Source organism: Anomaloglossus baeobatrachus, chromosome 5, assembly GCF_048569485.1.
Source record: "Anomaloglossus baeobatrachus isolate aAnoBae1 chromosome 5, aAnoBae1.hap1, whole genome shotgun sequence".
In the NCBI taxonomy this organism is placed as follows: Eukaryota; Metazoa; Chordata; class Amphibia; order Anura; family Aromobatidae; genus Anomaloglossus; species Anomaloglossus baeobatrachus.
This window is the reverse complement of record NC_134357.1, coordinates 542,973,114-542,987,376: the sequence shown is the minus strand read 5'-3', so window position 1 is coordinate 542,987,376 and position 14,263 is coordinate 542,973,114. Positions and strand designations below refer to the sequence as shown.

General features: G+C 47.2%; 1 pseudogene; it reads right to left on the bottom strand.

Annotated features, from left to right (window-relative positions):
- LOC142312225 (uncharacterized) overlaps positions 1-14,263 on the bottom strand; it is a 268,034-nt pseudogene that overhangs the window by 232,582 nt on the left and 21,189 nt on the right.

The following is a 14,263-nucleotide window of genomic DNA, read 5'->3' as shown; positions in this document are numbered from 1 at the left end:
CTGAAACCACTCCTGTCCATAAACTGTTTGTCACCCCCTCGCTTCGCCTATGGGTACTCCAGGAATCCCACAATTCTGTGCTGGCAGGTCACCCTGGTATCGGCAATACCCTCCGATTAGTAACCAGGAATTTCTGGTGGCCAACCGTAGCGAAAGATTGTAGGGAATATGTACTGGCTTGTGAAGCTTGTGCTCGAGCCAAGGCACCCCGTAATCGCCCTGCCGGATTTCTCCAGTCCCTACCTACTCCAGTCAGCCCTTGGACGCATCTCTCCATGGACTTAATCACTGACCTTCCACCCTCAGAAGGGAAGACCTGTATCTGGGTAGTAGTGGATAGATTCAGCAAACAGTGTCATTTTGTTCCTCTGTCCGGATTACCCAATTCTGAAACTCTTAGTAAGTTGTTTATTAGTAGAGTTGAGCGCGGTTCGCGGTTCGAGGTTCTCCAGTTCTAGGCTCGAGTGATTTTGGGGCCTGTTCTAGATCGAACTAGAACTCGAGCTTTTTGCAAAAGCTCGATAGTTCTAGAAACGTTCGAGAACGGTTCTAGCAGCAAAAAAACAGCTAATTCCTAGCTGGCTTTCCGCTGTAATAGTGTAAGTCACTCTGTGACTCACACTATTATGACATTTCAGTGTATAGTGTGCGTGAACAGCGCCTTCAGATCACTTCTGTTTGTATAATGGCGATCGCCATTTTTTTTTTTTTTCCTTGTCTTCCTTCCCTAAGCGCGCGCGTCTTGTGGGGCGGGCCAGCATGTCAGCCAATCCCAGACACACACACAGCTAAGTGGACTTTTAGCCAGAGAAGCAACGGCATGTGTGATAGGATGTCCATGTCACATGTCCCTGCATTATAAAAACGAGTATCTGCCCGTCCGGACGCCATTATCTCTTCTGCGTCCTTGGTGTCAGACATCACTGGCGCAGCTCCGTCCTTTGTCCTATCGCTGATACAGCTGTATGCGCTCCATACACAGCGCTGGACAGCTTAGGGAGAGCACTTTCTATCAGTCCTTTTAAGGGCTCAAACCGGCAGGGTCAGAGCCATAGGTGACAGGTCCTGAAAACAGCGACAGCGTCTGTGTAGCAAAGGTCAGGGATTTCCTCCCTGCATTTCCCTATTAGGAGGGAATAGAAAGGCAGGCTTCCTTTCCTCTACCCAGAGCCCCACAATCCTGGCACTGTACCCTCCTGTCCTCTGCACACTCCAACTCATTATAACTAAGCCATTATACTAGCAAACACTCAGTGTACCTAGTGGCATCCTAAACGTGGCAATTGGACTTTGCTATAGTCCCACTAGTGCAAAGACATTTGCAGCACCTCTGCCTGCATTGCACACTCCAACTCATTATAACTAAGCCATTATACTAGCAAACACTCAGTGTACCTAGTGGCATCCTAAACGTGGCAATTGGACTTTGCTATAGTCCCACTAGTGCAAAGATATTTGCAGCACCTCTGCCTGCATTGCACACTCCAACTCATTATAACTAAGCCATTATACTAGCAAACACTCAGTGTACCTAGTGGCATCCTAAACGTGGCAATTGGACTTTGCTATAGTCCCACTAGTGCAAAGATATTTGCAGCACCTCTGCCTGCATTGCACACTCCAACTCATTATAACTAAGCCATTATACTAGCAAACACTCAGTGTACCTAGTGGCATCCTAAACGTGGCTATTGGACTTTTGTGTAGTCAAACTAGTGCAAAGATATTTGCCGCACGTCTGCCTGCATTGCACACTCCAACTCTTTTTAACTAAGCCATTATACTAGCAAACAGTCAGTGTACCTAGTGGCATCCTAAACGTGGCTATTGTACTTTTGTCTATTCAAACTAGTGCAAAGATATTTGCAGCACGTCTGCCTGCATTGCACACTCCAACTCATTATAACTAAGCCATTATACTAGCAAACACTCAGTGTACCTAGTGGCATCCTAAACGTGGCTATTGGACTTTTGTGTAGTCAAACTAGTGGAAAGATATTTGCAGCACGTCTGCCTGCATTGCACACTCCAACTCATTATAACTAAGCCATTATACTAGCAAACACTCAGTGTACCTAGTGGCATCCTAAACGTGGCTATTGGACTTTTGTGTAGTCAAACTAGTGGAAAGATATTTGCCGCACGTCTGCTGCATTGCACACTCAAACTCTTTTTAACTAAGCCATTATACTAGCAAACACTCAGTGTACCTAGTGGCATACAAGAAGTGGCTGTTGTACTCCATTAGTGCCCCACTAGTGCAAATCTATGTGCAGCACCTGTGCATGACACCCTCCTGCTCTGTTTTTAATAAGCTATAATGATAGCCAAAAATACTGCCATTTAGTGGCATCATAGAACTGGCTGTTGTATTCCATTTGTGCCCCACTGGTGCCACGCTATTTCTAGCACTTCTGCATGACACCCTCCTGCTCTGTTTTTAATAAGCTATAATGATAGCAAAAAATACTGCCATTTAGTGGCATCATAGAACTGGCTGTTGTATTCCATTAGTGCCCCACTGGTGCCACGCTATTTCTAGCACTTCTGCATGACACCCTCCTGCTGTTTTTAATAAGCTATAATGATAGCAAAAAATACTGCCATTTAGTGGCATCATAGAACTGGCTGTTGTATTCCATTAGTGCCCCACTGGTGCCAAGCTATTTCTAGCACCTCTACATGACACCCTCATGCACATTTTGCTACGCTAATGTTATAGCAAACTCAGGGAATTCATTGCTGCATTTGATAATTCGGAGGGATAGAAAGTGAGGCTTCATTTAGCTTTTCCTTCTGTTCATAGACAGCATCTCCAAGTTCATACCCGAAGAGCAATTTCTCCTCCACGTCTAAGTGTGGAGAGGCAGCTAGTGCGCATGCGTGTGCCGATTTACCCCAGCTGCAGCCTAACTACAGTGTTTCGCCTAGTGAGTATGCTCAGCCTGACTGTGCCATTCCTGACGCTAAGTCTTCATTTCGGGATACAGCGCATGCTCCCACACTAAGTGTCAAAAGCCTCTTTGCACAGGTACTTGCATTCTGTGCCGGGTCTAAGTCCTGTTTTGTGCCTAGACACCATGCTAAAGCTGATAGTCTTTTTTCAGAGACTGTATTTCATGCTACTGAGCATGCTCAGGCACTTACTGCATCAGAGACTAGGTCCGGTAATGAACTCTTTGGCCCTGCCCCTGATGTGGGGGTCCCATATAGACCACAGGGCATCAGGTGTCCTCCCAAATGGCTTGCAGAGGCCCACCCCTATGACTTGTCACCGCATTATTGATGCTCAGACGATGACTGGTGAGGTGTTTGGGTCATGGCAGCCATGAGGTCATCATTGAAGTTGCGTTTCCAAATAGGACGCTAGTTATGCCACTCATGACGTGTCACTCTACTTTTGTCTCCAGGAGGTGCATTGTGGTTCACCCTGGTTTGGGGCGGACCCAGGTTATAAAAGGGGCTGGAGCCAACAAGGAGGTGCGCATTCTTCTATTATGCTCCGAAAGAGCACACCTCCTGTGTTGAACCCATTGCGGCTTTAGGCCAGAGGTAGGCAGGGATAGGGTGTCGATGCAGGCCACCACCACAGTTGGTAACGCAGAACGGTTAAGAACAGCTCCTGTCCTACCAGTCCTGCTTGTGCAGCCCAGTGGCATTAACAGGCCTGCTGCTGCTGATGCGCCTGCTGTCCACAGGTGTGGACCCTACGCACACGGTCAGCGTACTCAATGGCTCCTGTGTTGTTAACAGGGAGTTCCTGTGCTGGGTGGGCATGTGGACCCTGTGACGCTAACAGGGCTCCCAGTCTCCAGATCCGAATGGCGTCTAACTCGGTTCAGGATACTATTAGTTTCATAGCCACACAGCTCTGTATCCTCCACCAAACCTTCCAGTTGCCAACCTCTCCTTTTCCAACTGGGAGCACGGTGGACACTGACTGCTGATGGGGATATATACCTTTCTCTTTCTTTTCTTATTCATTTTCGTTATATAGCGGTAACATAGTATATACCACCTTATCCAAATCTGCCAGTCCCACTGTAACAGATGGTGTTTCTTCATCAAATGTTACTTTTGCTTAACCACCAAATCCACGGACCAAAACTTTTTTCCCCTTTCCAACACACCTGTTCCCCTTTCCACCAGCATCTGTCCTTTTTCAACTCATTTTGGTATATGACCAAAAGTGCAACTCTGCAGGGACACCGTACTCAACGCCATCTCAGCACAGCAGCCATCCCTCGGTCCCTCCGATGTGGACAAGGAAAAGACCATTTCATCCTATCCATGACAAATCGTTGAGATTCACTCTGTGCAGCACTGGTGTTTAGTGGAAAAGCAGATCTAAGATTGCGTACCACATTCTGCAGATACTCCTGTATACGTGCGTCCATTTCTATGGCAGGAATTATTTCGCCAAATTTTGTCTTCTACCGGGGATCTAACAGTGTGGCAACCCAGTATTCAGGATTACTCGAATTCGTACAATCCGAGGGTCATGTAGGTAGTGCAGCAAGAAGGCGCTCATGTGTCTTGTGCATCCAGGAGGACCAAGTCCTTGGTGTGTTGGTGGCAGAGAGGTGAGAATCGTGCCTCCTTCCTCTGCCCTCTCCCCACAACCTCGCACAACCGAAATGTGAGCAAGCTCTCACTCATCTGCTAAGTCTTCCATGCCCATCGCCAGTTCGTCCTCCATTTCGTCATGGGCTCCTGCACTTTCCTCAACACTTTTTGCTGATACTATGCGCCCTTGTTAATCCCTCTCCCTCACCATGACTGCCGCATAGGTGCCGCTGACCATCTGGACCTCGTAGATCTTGTTATCCCTTCCGCATATGACTCCTCCTGTACTTCCTCCCCTTCCTCTTGTCCCAACACCTGACTCCGAATAATAATTACAGTGCGCTCCATCATGTAGATGACCAGAATTGTCACGCTGAGAATGACATTGCCAGTGCTAAACATCTTCGTCGACATTTGTAAACTGTGTAGCAGGGTGCATAGGTCCTTGATCTGACACCACTCCAGCAGCGTGATCTGCACCACCTCTGGATCAAGTTATCCCAGGCTATATGTCATAACTCATAACGTATTGCAGCAGGGTTCGGCGGTGCTGCCACAAACGCTGCAACATGTGCAGATTCAAATTCCTGCGTGTGGGCACATCGCATTTCAGGCGTTTAACCACCAGACCTAAAGACTTCTGTAGCGACGAAAGTTGTTGAGCTGCTGTGTGCGCACGATGGAAGTGAGCACATAGCGAGCGTGCCCGCTGCACAAGGCCATGTAGGCCGTGATGGTGTTTTAAAAATTGCTGGAGAATTAGGTTCAACACGTGAGCCATACAAGGCACGTGTGTCACATTGCCCTGACGATGGCCCGCAGCCAGGTTTGCATCATTGCCGCACACGGCTGTTAAGTCACCAACGGAGTCCGCTCCGTCAATTTGTACTCCGGTCGCCAGGTGACAACGTGTTCCTTTCATGCATAGTGCTGATGATGGGAGAGGAGTCGATGCCAGCGGCGCAGGTGGACGCAGGTTATGCTCACCCACTGGGCTGCATTACCTTGACAGATGCAGAATCTCTGGCTGAATGTAGCTGGTGGGTATCTCACAGATGAAATACCATCAATCAGCTACAACCAATGGGAAGACACCACACCCTTTTTTATGCCCATCCTGTCTGCAGACCACTGCCAGACATAGCTCTGCTTTTACCCCCAGTTCAGTTTTATGATTTTGTGTGCTTGTTACCTGACTACTTTTCCTGCTTGCTGTTTATGTACCTTGTTGGCCGATCCGCATTTCACCTCTGCTTGTTTTCTGATTAAGTCCTGGCCGTCCCATTCTGTTCCTGTTCCTCAATTAATGTTTTGACCCTGCCTGACTACTATGCTCTGGAACTGCAGCCTTCCACAGGTATTAATCACCTTGGGCCCTGTGTAATTCCTAATCCCTGTATAGGGGTTAAAGGGTTTCAGGGTTCTAGGGGTCCTGCTTGGTGAGTGGCTTCCCTCTAGCCTATCATTTACAGCCCATCTGAGTGTGTGGATCAAGGAAGGCGTTACACCGTGCTCTCTGCAGAAGGCCATGTGGGCCAGGATAGTGCTTTAAAAATTGCTGGACAACCAGGTTCAACACGTGAACCACACAAGGCACGTGTGTCACATTGTCACAGCGAAGGGCCGCACCCATGTTTGCATCATTGTCGCACCCGGCCTTCCCTGGCTGCTGGTTGAGTGGAGACAACCATTGATGAAACTCGGTCTCCAGAGCTAACCGTCCACAACTTCTCAGCGGTGTGACTCACATTTCCCATACATTTCAAAGTAAACCTTTGACCGCCTGATGGCATTGAGCTCTGCTGCCAGCATAGTAAGGAGGTGTGTGGTAGTCCTTGTGCGCAGTTACAAGGAAGGGTGGCCTGACCACACAGGGTTTGCGCCAAGGTGGAGGACCCACACGAGGTTGAAGAGGCAGAAGCAGTGTATTAACTTCTACATACAGAAGAAGGATTGAAACAACTCGTGGGGACGGCAAGACTTGTACAGCAGACCCTTCTCCATCTCTCCCCACAGTAACCCATTGTCCAGTCAGCGACATGTAACGCCCCTGTCCATGCTTACTGGGCCAATTATCTGTGGTGAAATGCACCCTGTCACACAGAGTTTCTCAAGGAATCAGTGATGTTTAGTGCGACATGCTAGTGTAGCGCGTGCACGCCTTTGTTGGAGAAGGAGTGGCGCCTGGGCATCGGCTCTTGGGGCACTGCGATGGGCATAAGGTCTCGAAAATCCTCGGTTAAAAAGGTTGGAAAGGCAGCATTTTGGTAGCCAACAGTTTCCAGATGCTGAAAGTCAACCTCTAAGCCATGTCATGCCCTTCTAAAAGCATGTAAAACACAGTAAGGGGACTCCAACCACAGTCTCCCTCGTTGCCACTAATTGGGCCACACACAACCCACTTGACTGGCATCGGTTGAGCCCCCTTTTGAAAAAGAAAAAGATGCTTTGCATGAAGCACTCTCAAAAATACGCGTGCCTTTCCCGTCCCCTGGCTGACCCAGGGGAAGAAAAGTCCTCTGAGAGCCATGACTTGTTCATCTTGGTTCTTTTAGAAACACAGCGAGGGGACTCCAACCACAGTCTCCCTCGTTGCCACTAACTGGGCCACACACACCCCACTTGACTGGCATCGGTTGAGCCCCCTTTTGAAAAAGAAAAAGATGCTTTGCATGAAGCACTCTCAAAAATACGCGTGCCTTTCCCGTCCCCTGGCTGACCCAGGGGAAGAAAAGTCCTCTGAGAGCCATGACTTGTTCATCTTGGTTCTTTTAGAAACACAGCGAGGGGACTCCAACCACAGTCTCCCTCGTTGCCACTAACTGGGCCACACACACCCCACTTGACTGGCATCGGTTGAGCCCCCTTTTGAAAAAGAAAAAGATGCTTTGCATGAAGCACTCTCAAAAATATGCGTGCCTTTCCCGTCCCCTGGCTGACCCAGGGGAAGAAAAGTCCTCTGAGAGCCATGTCCACATTGTCAGTGGACAGACACGTGTGCTTATCTGCCAGCAGACCCCCAGCAGCACTGAAGACAGGTTCCGAGAGAACGCTGGCTGCAGGACACGACAAGATCCCCAAGGCGTACGTGGCGAGCTCAGGCAATTTATCAAGATTGGAAGCCTAAAATGAGCAGGGCTCAAGTTGCACAATAATGGAATCGATGTTTCCTTGCATATACTCATATATCTGTGTGTCCTCCTCTTTTTCCTTGTCCAGCTGTTTTGTTTTCGCATGAGTATATGTCCTTGTCACTTTCCCATGTGTTTGTGTTGTGTTGTGAGTTGTTTGTCACCTTTTGGACACCTTTGAGGGTGTTTTCTAGGTGTTTTTATGTGTTTGTGATTGCCTGCCATTGTTTCCTATGCAGTTCGAGTTCGGTTCGTCGAACGTTCGACGAACTGAACTCGAACGGGACCTCCGTTCGGCGAACGGCCTCGAGCCGAACCGGGACCGGTTCGCTCATCTCTAGTGACAAGAAGTGTCATGAGAAAGCGGATTCCACTTACAGTCTAAAAACGAGAGAGAGCGATCAGCTGATCGCTCTCAAAAGCCGGCCGCCGGGAGATCATTTAAAAGTCAGGATGAAAGGAAAATTGTTATTTTACAGAAATTCACACTTAGTTCTCACTACATATTTCATGTTGTTGATCAAAAATGCAAAGTTTAGCCAGAAAGACTGGACCTGGTCTTGTACGGACCCTATGAGCACATTCAGCAGCACAGAAGGGAGAGAAGGTAGATTCATCCAATAACATATCAGGATTCTAGAAAGACAACAGCATCACTACCTTCGGCTTTCTCTTAGAGGCTGTTCATAATATTTTCCTTCAAGTAATTTTCTAACTTAGCAGCACATTCTACGTACGCTGTCATTTGGTTTTGTAGTTTACAGATCTGGGCAGGTAAGGGTCAGTATCTTCTAAGTTCAGAAGGGTATGTGAATCCTCCAAGTATTCAGCTCTATACAAGAAGGGATTTTAGTACCCAAAGTAATTTCAACAGTTCAAGGTGGAAAAGAATGTTGTGGTCTAGGGCCGGACTATACCACCGATAAAGCAGCCGCAGTCAGTGACTGAGAAGAATCTATGACTTCTCTGCATTTAGTGGTTACTACTCACCTGGGCGGTTATCTGTAGGAATCTCCTCTTTACACAGTTCATCACCCATCACATATATCTCTGTAGTATTAATATGGGTCAGATCTTCAGCCTGAAACAACTATTGTAAGGCTATGTGCGCACTTACCGGATTTTGCCGCGGATTTTTCGCGGATTTGCTGCATGTTTCGCTGCAGAAAATGTTCATAACATCTCTGCAGTGAATCACTAGCAAATCCTATGGAGAAAAAAAATCCTGTGCGCACTGGGCGGAATTTGACAGCTGCATGTTTTGCTGCGGAAATCCCGCAGCAAAAACAAGTGCATGTCACTTCTTTTCCGCACATCGCTGCGGGATTTCACTCCATTGACTCCAATGTAATCGTGAAATCCCGCAGGGAATAACGCAGGCAGCAAATTCTGTGCGGTTCACTGCGTTTTCCTGCGTTATTCCCTGCGGTATTTCGCGGTTTACCTCCGGTAATGTACATCGCTGCCTGCGGTTTTGCAGGGAAGTGATGTCATTACAGGAAGAGGAAGCAAAGCAGAGAGTAAACAAACACACAGATCACACACACACACACACACACATCACAGACACATAGAACACAGACACAGACACATAGAACACACATAGAAAGAAAACGGAAATATAGAAAAAAAAAAAGAACGTGGGCTCCGCTGCATATTTACCGTCCAGCCGAGGTAAGCACACAGCGGCGGCCCGGTATTCTCAGGCTGGGGAGGGAGAGGGGCAGGGGTAATGTCCCCTGCCTCACTCCCCCTCCGGAAGCCGAGAATATCAGCCGCAGCTGCCCCGGCACTGTCGCATGCAATATGCGGCACTGCCGGCGTGTCCTCGGCTCTTCTTGCCACCGTGTAGCAGTGGTGGCAAGGTAATACAAGGGGTTAATGATGGTGGGGGACCACCGCCATTAACCCCAGGCTTGATCATGGCAGCGTCTATGTGACAGCTGACATGATCAACCCGTAAGTAAAGTGAATAAAACACACACACACAGAAAAATCCTTTATTTTAAATAAAACAAACAAGCCTCGTTCACCATTTTATTAACCCCTCCCTCACCAAAGCTCCGACGTAATCCACCGCTCCGGCGTAATCCACAGGTCCTGCGCTGCTTCCATCCAGCCGCGACTGTCACAGACACAGGCTGAATGAATGCAGCAGACAGCAGAGGTAATTATCGGTCATTTCCCACGGCCGGTAATGTGAACTCACTGCCGACCATGGGAAATGCAGCGATCTGTCATCTATCTATCTATCTGTCTATCCCTCTGTCTGTCTATCTATCTATCCCTCTATCTATTCTTCTGTCTATCTACTATCTCAGAATTAAATGACTTTTTTTTTTTTTTTTCTTTCAATGTGCTTTATTGCATTGAATGCAATAAAGCACATCCCAACCCGCACGCGGCAAAACCGCGGCAATACCGCGAACAATACCGCGGTAAAACCGCGGCAAACCGCATGCGGTTTTCGGGTGCGGTTTCCCGCGGTTTTTTACCGCGGGTGCGGTAATCTTTGAGAGGATGCGGAATTTTCTCAAGAAAATTCCATTTCCCAGTGCGCACAGAGCCTTATTGTAAAAGTCACAGACAGATGGAGAAGTCACACCTATGATCAGCTCTAATCCTGCCATCTCCACCGCTCTCATTACACAAGTATAAAACATATAATACAGGTGGATAAAACAAGACTGAGCACAAGACCTTCACAGCCGTCTACACATAATAGGAAGATTTCATGACACCTTCTCTCCACCTACCTGATAGTCCTGAGGAACATTGGGATTTCCCTGTGTACAGTCCTGTGGGAGAAGAGGATGGAGACATCTCTCTGGTGTTGTCCTCCTACTGGATAGAACTGGAGGAAACACGTACAGGGACTGAATTAATTCCTTTCATCAGATAATTATAGGCCGTGTGTATTTAGTCCTGTCTATTACCTGGTGATGTGAGGGGCTGGGGAACCTCCATCATAACATCCATGTACAGATCTTTGTGTCCTTCTAAATACTCCCACTCCTCCATGGAGAAATAGATGGTGACGTCCTGACACCTTATAGGAACCTGACACATACAATGACACCGTCATCCCCCGATCCCTACATAGCGTTACTGTATAATGTCCCAGCATTCCCAGCAGTGTCACCTCTCCAGTCAGCAGCTCAATCATCTTGTAGGTGAGTTCTAGGATCTTCAGGTCATTGATGTCCTCAGGTATCAGGGGTTGAAGTGAAGGCCCTGTGATTAGGCTCAGGGGTCTTCCCCATCCCTCAGACACAGGGTCCTGACAGCGCTCACTAGAGGTCTTCTTCACTACTGTGTAATCCTGGTTATGGAGAGACACATTAATAAATCTCACTCCAGACATTTCCAGAGTCCTCACCTCTCCAGTTCTGTCCATCTGTTATTCCCATAGATAAGAATGATGTAATGTGACGTCATCAGAATCTCTCACCTCTCCAGTAAGCCGGAAGAGGATCTCTAGGGTGAGGTGTAATATCCTCTCCACCATCTTGTCCCTGTCCTTATCCATCCTTAAGAATTAAATCAGAAAAATCTCTTATAATATCTCCACTGAGAGGATCCGATATTGTAGGGACCTGAATGGGAAGAAGATGGAAAATCATAAAGAATCCTGTGTAATAATAAAATTACTGGAGATAATAAGGGGAAACATATATATTTTCTTGTCTCATACGGACTGGAATATAAGTTGAATTGCTGACTAAGAAATCTCCTCCATGCTCCCAATCACTGGCTATGTTGATCACTGCTTTGACAACTGATTGGCTGTAGAGACAGGCGGGGACCCAAGCAGCGGTGGTATTTTTATTAATTTTACCACATTGTGTTTGTTCTCTTTTATAGCTCCCACACACATTAGACTAAAGTGTGCTGAAACCTCTCATGTTAGGGGGAATTGGTGGACTATATAACATACAGTATGTGAGGGCCTCAAAACAGATGATATCAGAGAGAAGGATCTGGCATGCTGATATCCAGTAGCTGATTCGCTTCTTCTACCTTTGAGGGCATTTTAAGGGATGACATGCAAAAATATATTGCAGAAAATAATATGATAACTGACAGACAGCATGGATTCATGAAAGATAAGTCGTGTCTAACCAACCTGTTGGGGTTCTATGAGGGGGTAAGTTCAAACCTGGATATTGGTAATGCAGCTGATGTGATTTATTTGGACTTTGCAAAGGCATTTGATACTGTACCACATAATAGCCTTATACTAAAGCTCCAGAAGCAAGGACTAGGGGAAACTATATGCAACTGGGTAAGGAATTGGCTAAAAGATAGGAAACAAAGAGTAGTCATAAATGGTACATTCTCTAAATGGGCTATAGTCAGCAGTGGGGTGCCGCAGGGATCTGTGCTTGGACTGATTCTTTTTAATCTCTTTATTAATGACCTTGTGGATGGGATTGATAGTACAGTGTCAGTCTTTGCCGATGACACCAAACTATGTAGGATATTAAAAACTGACCTGGATAGTACAATATTACAAAAAGATCTGGATAAGATGTCAGAATGGGCAGATACTTGGCAAATGAGATTTAATGTTGATAAATGTAAAGTAATGCACCTAGGACGGAGTAATCCTATAAATGCATATACATTAAATGGAAGTAAACTCGGGACTACAGAACAGGAGAAGGACTTAGGTATTCTTATTACAAATAAGCTGAGCAGCAGCACTCAATGTCAAGCAGCAGCTGCTAAAGCAAACAAGATTTTAGGGTGTATAAAAAGAGAGATTAGATCCCGTGATCCCAACGTATTGTTACCCCTCTATAGTTTGTCTCCTTTACTGGAGAGACAATTTGAATATTTCCCAGAGGGGCATTGCAGCTATAAGTCCCCTTACCTGGCAGCCAGACTGGCTTGCAAAGTCTCCTTAAGGAGAATAGTGTTCCCCCGTGGTCCCCACATAGCTTTCTCATGAGCCAGATCAGACACCCCCATACTTTGCACTGACGAGGGGCAAGCACCCCGAAACACCGTGTCTGCAAATTGGGATTCTGATCTGGCTTATATATCCTGAGTCATATTGCAAAGGATTGTCGAAAATCCACTTGTGACTTTTAGGATCGCTACTTCCAATAGGTGGCGCTGTGCTAGAGTTTGTCTCCTTTACTGGAGAGACAATTTGAATATTTCCCAGAGGGGCATTGCAGCTATAAGTCCCCTTACCTGGCAGCCAGACTGGCTTGCAAAGTCTCCTTAAGGAGAATAGTGTTCCCCCGTGGTCCCCACATAGCTTTCTCATGAGCCAGATCAGACACCCCCATACTTTGCACTGACGAGGGGCAAGCACCCCGAAACACCGTGTCTGCAAATTGGGATTCTGATCTGGCTTATATATCCTGAGTCATATTGCAAAGGATTGTCGAAAATCCACTTGTGACTTTTAGGATCGCTACTTCCAATAGGTGGCGCTGTGCTAGAGTTTGTCTCCTTTACTGGAGAGACAATTTGAATATTTCCCAGAGGGGCATTGCAGCTATAAGTCCCCTTACCTGGCAGCCAGACTGGCTTGCAAAGTCTCCTTAAGGAGAATAGTGTTCCCCCGTGGTCCCCACATAGCTTTCTCATGAGCCAGATCAGACACCCCCATACTTTGCACTGACGAGGGGCAAGCACCCCGAAACACCGTGTCTGCAAATTGGGATTCTGATCTGGCTTATATATCCTGAGTCATATTGCAAAGGATTGTCGAAAATCCACTTGTGACTTTTAGGATCGCTACTTCCAATAGGTGGCGCTGTGCTAGAGTTTGTCTCCTTTACTGGAGAGACAATTTGAATATTTCCCAGAGGGGCATTGCAGCTATAAGTCCCCTTACCTGGCAGCCAGACTGGCTTGCAAAGTCTCCTTAAGGAGAATAGTGTTCCCCCGTGGTCCCCACATAGCTTTCTCATGAGCCAGATCAGACACCCCCATACTTTGCACTGACGAGGGGCAAGCACCCCGAAACACCGTGTCTGCAAATTGGGATTCTGATCTGGCTTATATATCCTGAGTCATATTGCAAAGGATTGTCGAAAATCCACTTGTGACTTTTAGGATCGCTACTTCCAATAGGTGGCGCTGTGCTAGAGTTTGTCTCCTTTACTGGAGAGACAATTTGAATATTTCCCAGAGGGGCATTGCAGCTATAAGTCCCCTTACCTGGCAGCCAGACTGGCTTGCAAAGTCTCCTTAAGGAGAATAGTGTTCCCCCGTGGTCCCCACATAGCTTTCTCATGAGCCAGATCAGACACCCCCATACTTTGCACTGACGAGGGGCAAGCACCCCGAAACACCGTGTCTGCAAATTGGGATTCTGATCTGGCTTATATATCCTGAGTCATATTGCAAAGGATTGTCGAAAATCCACTTGTGACTTTTAGGATCGCTACTTCCAATAGGTGGCGCTGTGCTAGAGTTTGTCTCCTTTACTGGAGAGACAATTTGAATATTTCCCAGAGGGGCATTGCAGCTATAAGTCCCCTTACCTGGCAGCCAGACTGGCTTGCAAAGTCTCCTTAAGGAGAATAGTGTTCCCCCGTGGTCCC